The sequence below is a fragment of the Bos indicus genome, chromosome 12, assembly GCF_029378745.1.
Source record: "Bos indicus isolate NIAB-ARS_2022 breed Sahiwal x Tharparkar chromosome 12, NIAB-ARS_B.indTharparkar_mat_pri_1.0, whole genome shotgun sequence".
In the NCBI taxonomy this organism is placed as follows: Eukaryota; Metazoa; Chordata; class Mammalia; order Artiodactyla; family Bovidae; genus Bos; species Bos indicus.
In genome coordinates this window covers 38382052-38390263 of record NC_091771.1, presented here as the reverse complement: position 1 = coordinate 38390263, position 8212 = coordinate 38382052, and the positions used below count along the sequence as shown (strand labels likewise).

The 8212-nt window shown below is 35.6% G+C and overlaps 1 pseudogene; it reads right to left on the bottom strand.

Moving 5' to 3' along the window:
- Positions 1-4996: 4996 nt before the first annotated feature.
- Positions 4997-7583, bottom strand: LOC109567058 (heterogeneous nuclear ribonucleoprotein K pseudogene; annotated as a pseudogene).
- Between the last annotated feature and the right edge of the window lie 629 nt (positions 7584-8212).

Genomic DNA, 8212 nt, shown 5'->3' with positions numbered 1-8212 from the left:
CTCACAAAATAATTAAGGTAATAATTCAAAATAATTTATTTTAATATAAGTAGTGTCAACTTAAAAAAAAAAACAATGTCCAAACCTTAAATTTGAGAGTTATGTTTTATTTGGTGGGAATTTTTAGGGCCTCAAGGCCAGGATACAGCATTTCAAGTAACCCTGAGAGAAGTGCTCTGAGGCAGTGGTGGGAGGAGTCAGCTTATATAGAAGTTTGCAACAAAGGGCAAGTAGACTGAACATCAGAAGATCACTGCTAATTAAGAAAAATCAGATATCTCAAGTTAAGGAATTTAGCTCTTTCTGTGTATGGGAAGACGCAAGAGTCTAGGCTCAGTGAAATCATTACTTTCATATGTATTTCAGCTAACTGAAGCCAGTATCCTGCATTTTTTCTACCCCCAAGCTTGACAGGAAGTGACTACAGACTGATGGCTACTAGATAGCAAATATTATTCTCCCTACTAGGCACTCTCTGGGCTCAGAAATTCACATTTGGAGGGCCAGGATCGCTGATGGCTATGACATTCTTGTTTATTGGCATGGCAGGAAATATTCCATTTTTCAGTTTCTCCTCATGGTAAGGAAATTTGACCAGTGAGTGTTAGGGAGATATTTTCTGACTAATTTTTGTCCCATGGTGCTGGGGTGTTCATCCTAGATCAGCTTAAAGTTCTGCCACTCCAGGTGTTAATTTCTGCATTAGGCCTATTGATAGATAATAAAAGATTTTCTGGATCTTCTATCTTCTAACCTATTAGGATCCAGGAGATAGTTCCCTTGTTGCTCTTCTTGTACTTAGAATCACACCATTATAATTATTGATTTTATAGAGATCTGTATATCTGATTAACTACTTTATCTAGTCACCACTACATTTGTTGGAGGCCTGGATACATAGTGTAAGAGAAGATAATCTTATAAAAAAAAAAAAAAAAGAAGTAATGTAGTTAGTAACATTGACAAAGTCATATTGTAGTGGAGAGACAATGGCATACATAATTTGGAAACAAAGAGCAAATTAAAACAATTATTAGTATAACTAGTTGCAGTCTAGTTGCAGTAAACCATAAGTCCATAGAAGAGCCAGCTGGAGAAGCCAAATTTTGGCAGGATCAGGTAGAGAAGAAAAGATAACTGCTTTAATTTTGTTTACAGAGACATACTTTATCAACTTGCAGGTCAAAGCATAAGGGAGAAAAGGTTACTGGGAAACAGATTTAAGCTAGTATATTTTTCAAAGTCAAAGTTATTAATCATATTTATCAGTTCACTTAGTCCCATCTAATTGATTTCTGTTGATCTGAAGTAATCAGGTTTTTTATTAGTTTGTCATTTCTTATCCAGCTCAATGACATTACTTAAAGGCTCTCAGAAACTTACATTTGTTTAAATAGTTCTTGTAATTTTTAATGAGTCTTTTTGAAAACCTCCATTTTGTAAAAGCAGTGTAAAATTATGCTAGTTTATAAAGGACAAAATGTAAAGTAGGGTGGTTAAAAATGTGAGTACAATGCAATTAACAGGAAACTTGGATATTTCTGAAACATATAACATTTTAGGATAATCATTGTAATTATGACTGATAGCATTATATCAGGACATATCAGATGTTACGGATTTCATATAAATTTTGAATTTATCTTAATGACCTTTATCCATACATTGCAGCCTAAAGCTTACCTCCAGTCATTTGACAATGTTTCTAAATTAAAAATATAAAATAAACGTAGTTTACCATTCTTTTCTGGGATGTCACAGAGATATTTCTTTGAAGTAGCCCAGAGTTAAAGCAGACTAAAAAAGCTTAGTAAAACTTTGATATTTTGGAAGTTAGTTAGAAGTATCAAAAATGTTTTAAAACACAACAGGATCTTAGATCAATGAAAGAATACTTATTTAACCAGTTATTAAAATAAATAAATTTAAATTAAAAACAAAAAAACAAGTATATAGCACTTAAGAGTGCAAAAACTCACACAGTCTGTTATCAAAAAGGAGCACTTCTAACAGAGAGAAAACAAATTGTAATCCTGCAATAGTTCACTCAACAAAATCCATTTAATTAACTTTAATCTAAATTTAGTTAATCCTGACTATATATAAAGCTTTCTTCTCTTCAGGATTCTTTTCCACAATCTTTCATCACTTCCTGTATCTAGTCTGTCTCTCATTTTCCATCAAATAAGACTAACTAATTTCTTCTTTTTCTTCAATAAAATGTAGCTTCATTCCTCATACTTTCTTACCGAAAACACACATTCTACTTTGCCCTGTTTACTGAGATGCTATTATATTGTTTTTAATAGTTTTAAATTATGTTTAAATTAGAATCCTCAACTCTTAAACCCTTAATTTTTTAGTAAAAACTAAGAATTAAGAAATTATGAACAATTTTTCACACTAGCATTCTATAGATTGGTGAGCATAAACACCAGTAATAATTTTTTAAAACAATTGTCTTTTTTATAGAGAACATCTCAGGGTGACACCAAATATTTCCATTAATAGTCCTAAATACCTTTAATTTCTCTATTTAGTAATTGATATCTCCATGTCTTTTAGCTATTTAATAAACTTCCATCACTTACACTAACACAGGTTTAGAACTTTAAGTTACTAAATATATAGTGAGATCATTTTTAGTAGGCATTTCTAAGATATAATTATTTTAAAGAGTTTATCCTAAAGTTCTTATCTCATATTTACTTTAAAGTTTCATCATATTATTTTCCTTGTAACAGATATAATAAGTCTTATTTATTAAGCCTAAGTAAAATGAAGTATTATATTTAGTTTTTGATGACTTTTAATGACATGTCTTATATTCATTAGATCAACAAACATTAGTATCAGATATTAATTTAATATTGAATAGTTCTCAGTTCACATGAATTTGAAAGCTGTTTTGGCCAGTTTCTTTAAATGCAAGCACTTTTTATTAAAAATACATAGAGTTATTTATAAATCCAATTTTGATAATAACTTTTAAAAGTAGAGAAATCTCATATGTATAATTTGTACACAGACACAAACAGTCAAAGATAGGGATGGCTTCACTTAAAAGCTAGTTATGAGTCAGGTGTTAGGATGTAAACTTACTAGTTTACAAGTAGTTGGAGTGCATTAAAGTTGTTTGTTCAGATGACTAAAGCTTACTATCTGTGCTGAGGGGTAATTCCCAGAGATTTGAATTTTTAAACTGTCACTTTTCCCCTCTTTGTTTCAGGTCCTGTCTGACTGAGTTAAATAAGTCCTTGTAGCCTATATTTACATTTCTGGCTTTTAGAGATTTGCAAGAGAAAGTCAGTTGTTTTTAGTTTCCTAAAGAATGATTCTGTCAGCTAAAGATACTAGTATCAGTGACAAGATTCTAATGAAACAGAAATTTATTTTACTGGTATTATGTTTTAGAATTTTAGAGCTTAATTTGTCATGTTTTCAAAGGTTTGTATGAGGCACTCAGCAAACATCTTTCTAAGGTTACAAATTAAACCCAAAGTAAAATCACTATCTTTATCTTATTAGCCCTTGAATGTTAGTTTCTATTTTTTTTTTTACATAATTTAAGATTATTTTATTTCCTTATGAGAGGAACTTTTTAACAAATGTTACAGGTGTCAATCAACCCTTGTTCAAAATTGGGCACACATTAAATCTAGCATTATGGGAGTTTTATTCTGTAGTGAACTTTCAACTATTTATACAAATGCCAAGAGATACTACACAAAACATCCACAGGAATTTTTTCATCTTTTTTTTGAATTGTTCACAAACATTTCCTACATAACCCAACATACAACAGAGAAAGGTATATCTTTTTCTTTCAATTTGCATACAGTGGAAAAACAAGAATATATACATACATAGGTATGTATTTTACAAAGTTTAGCTAAGAGACACAACCAATCTGATAGTTTAAATCTATAGGTGAGAAGTTATCTAATAAAAACAATCAGAATTTAGCATCAGTCACTTCCTTAACCAAGTATTATTCTGATTAATAAAACTTGCTATTAAGCTTCTGCTATATGCTTATACTAGTATTCCATCAATTGTGTTGCTTCCCACTTTAGTTCTTCACAAACAGAAAATTGTTGCAAAGTAGGGGCAAGTATTTGCAAAAACAAACAAAAATCCCCAGCTTATTATAAGCATGACTGTGTGGTGGAATTTCCTCCCAAGCAATGGGCTTTCTAATTGTTAAGAATCACCAGAACTGAGTATGTCAAGATATTTTGCCTAAGTCCAAGAAGAGATGCCATTTATTTATATCCAACAGAGAACTGATAATTAAACTTAGTGTTACATTTGGGGGTAGGTTGGGGGGAATTCAGCCATTTGAAAAATGACCATCTTAAAAAAAATGACCACCAAAAATAGGTTCACTAAATTTATTTTAAAAATCAGAAAATGTTTCTTACAAAAGAGCATTACATTCTGCACACTGCTCTGAATAGAAGCCAGAGACATATGGATTACTGTTACTTTTTCTCCCTGTCCCACCACCCCAAACGTTACAGTGACCACAAAGCAAAATGTTCACAATAATTACATGGGCTGGGGTGGGGACCTCTTTAAACCACCAACAATGAACAAAAATTAAAATTCACTGCACTCTGCTGCTGTTTCAAAATTTCAAAGTTAGTTTTAGGACACCCTCCCCCACCCCCAACCCTGTTTGTAAGGAACTAAAACATTACATCTGGTGAATAGCAAAGGTTTTACTACATCTCAAATGCAGAATACCTATGAAGCAGAGGAATGTTGGCTTTTTAAACAGAAGCAGATCAAGCAAACAACAAAAAAAGATGCAGGACTCCTTCAGTTCTTCACTGCTGCTGCTGCTGCTGCTGCTGCTAAGTTGCTTCAGTCTGTCTGACTCTGTGTGACCCCATAGACGGCAGCCCACCAAGGCTCCTCTGTCCATAGGATTCTCTAGGTAAGAGTACTGGAGTGGGTTGCCATTTCCCTCTCCATCAGTTCTTCACTAGTCTTAGAAAAACTTTCCAGAATACTGCTTCACACTGATTTGCAGCAAATACTGTACATTTTATATCTGCTCCTATATTCCTGTAATGGTAATGATCTGATCTTTGGATCCTTCTAAAGGCTCCTCAATTATGATGGAAGCTTTTGACTCATGACTGATTTGTTTAATCCACTTACCACCTTTGCCCATAAGATCCAGCCAAATTTTTGGGAATAGTTATTTGTGTTGTAATAATAGGTCCACCAAGATCACCATATGAGGCATGACCCCCTGCATAGGAATAATCATATCCAGAGCCACCCTGTGGTTCAGAAGCCATCTGCCACTCTGAGAGGCTCCATGTGTCTATTGCAGAGTCCCAGGTTTCATCAGCACTGAAACCAATCATGCCATGGAAACGGTGTCCAGGTCTTCCTCTTCTATAATAGGCCATTAAATCTCCTCCTTTAGGTGGTGGTGGTGGTGGAAGAGGAAAATTCCGAACTCTACTTCCACCCCGGCCAACTCGTCCAGGAGGGGGTGAAAGAGGTCCTTGGCAAGGTCTCATATCATCATAATCTCTTCTGGAAGGAGGCATGGGACCCCCCACCCAGACCAGGTAGCATTCCGTCAAAGCCACCTCTTCCCTGAATGGGGATTCCCACAGGACGTCCATGGTGGTCATCAAACATCATTGTAAAACCACCATAATTATAGATTTCATCATAAAAATTGGGATCATGAGGTTGAGCGTGTCCTTTAGTGGGAGACTCAGATATAAGATCAAGGATGATCTTTATGAACTCTCCAAACCTATCAGGTTTCCCCCCAATAAGAACGACTGTGTCAGTAGATTGAGGACAACATTCCTGGAAAAGCTTGACTGTTGTCTGAGTGTTCTCTCAAAGTTCTTTGATTTTAGCACCTTTGACTCCAATAATTCCTCCTGCTGTGCTCTGATGAATCAATAGTCTCATATCACAGTCAAAGTCGCTTCCTTTATAGTGTTGGCAATGTAAGCATTCCACAACATCAGATTCAAGTGGGAGCTGGCTGGTTGTGGTGGGTGATGGCAACTGCAGGCCGTCTTCCAAGGTAGGGATGATTTTCTTCAGAAAATCTCCAATCATTTCAATATCAGCACTGATGCTCAATATGCGCTGGGAGTCACTGCTGTCTGGGACTGAAACACTGGCAATTGTAGTCTGTATGGAGAGCCTTAATATTCTTGCCTCCTTTTCCTATCACTGCCCCAGCATTCTTGCTTTGAAGCGGAATGCATAATTCAACCATCTCATCAGTATTTCTAAATCTTTTAAAAGCTTGTTCCTCTTCCATATCTTCAGCAGGGCATTTACCAAATTTGACACTGGTTTTGGTAAAGGTTTCCTCTGTTCATTTTCCATTTTCTTGTATTCAGGGGACACACCAATCAGTTATTAAATATATCTTTCTAGGGAAGAACTGAAGTGTTCTGGGCAGGACCAACTGACACCCTAGTGCTGTAGTAGCCCTGCAAGGCTACCATCCCTGTGCTACAGTGCTTCCTCAGCCAGTCACAGAGAGACAGAGAACATAGTTTTTAGTTTTTATTTACTTTATATAGCCCAGATAACTCTACTGTTTAGTGTGTTCAGTTAATATTCTCTTCGTGGCAATCTATATGCCTTGTCTTATGATAGCACACTGGGGAATTATTCCCCAATGAAACATGTCTATCCTACAATATAATTAAACAAGAGATGCAATTATCTTATAGAAGTGCATTTAAATATACCAATTTTGTATACTTTCATCTAAATTCTATTGATTTTTATACCTTTAACTTTAGCTTTCTTTAGGATCTGATCAACATGCTTTTGGAGAAGGCAATGGCAACCCACTCCAGTACTCTTGCCTGGAAAATCCCATGGCCAGAGGAGCCTGGTAGGCTTCAGTCCATGGGGTCATGAAGAGTCAGACACAACTGAGTGACTTCCCTTTCACTTTTCACTTTCATGCATCGGAGAAGGAAATGGCAACCCACTCCAGTGTTCTTGCCTGGAGAATCCCAAGGATGGCAGAGCCTGGTGGGCTGCCATCTATGGGGTTGCACAGAGTTGGACACGACTGAAGTGACTTAGCAGTAGCAGCAACATGCTTTTTTCTTAGAGGAGGAGCTTTAGAAAATTTTTGATGTTGTTTCTGTTGCTGTTCCCTGTCCATTTTATCTACTTTTAAATAAAAAGCTCTGGGATCCCAAGAATGGCATTGAGCCAAGGAGGCCAGGCCCTTTGGCCTAACTGTTATACCAAATCATTGCTTGCCAGATATCTCAGTGTAAACTTTTCTAGCCCCTTTAAACATATATTTTAAAATTGGGGTAAATTGAAAGACTTGCTTGGCTTTTAACACAGGGTACCAGTAGCTGTTCCCTTTTGGCCTATTTAACCTGAAGTAGTGTAGTAATATCAAATTTTGTTTTAATCACATAAATGTCCATTTTATTTATTCCATTATAGATAGCCATCCAAAGATTTCTTTATTCATTTGAGATAACTCCTTTTAAGAAAGTTCTACCTTGTTGGAAATTATAGCCAGACTTACCTTGCAAGTTTTTTCCTATTGACATTATAATTATTCTAATGCTCTTAACATTCAAAAAATGAAGATCATAGTGTCCAGTCCTATCACATCATAGCAAATAGATGGTGGAAATGTGGAAACAGTGTCAGATTTCATTTTCTCGGGCTCCAAAATCAATGTGGATGGTGACTGCAGTCACAAAATTAAAAGATGCTTGCTCCTTGTAAGAATAACTATGATAAACCTAGACAGTGTATTAAAAAAACAGAGACATCACTTTGTCAACAAAGGTCTATATAGTCAAAGCTGTTTTTTTCTAGTAGGCATGTATGGATGTGAGAGTTGAGCCATAAAGAAAGCTTATTGTCTAAGAATTGATGCTTTCAAAGAGAATCCCTTGGATAGCAAGGAGATCAAAGCAATCAATCCTAAAGGAAATCAGTTCTGAATATTCATTGGAAGTACTGATGCTGAAATTCCAGTACTTTGGGGACCTAATAGGAAGAGCTGACTGATTGTAAAAGACCCTGATGCTGGGAAAAATTGAGGGCAAGAGGAGAAGGAAGCAACAGAGGACAAGATGGTTGGGTGGCATCACTGACTCAGTAGACATGAGTTTGAGCAAACTCAGGGGGAAAGTGAAGGATAGGGAAGCCTGAAGTGCTGCAGTTCATG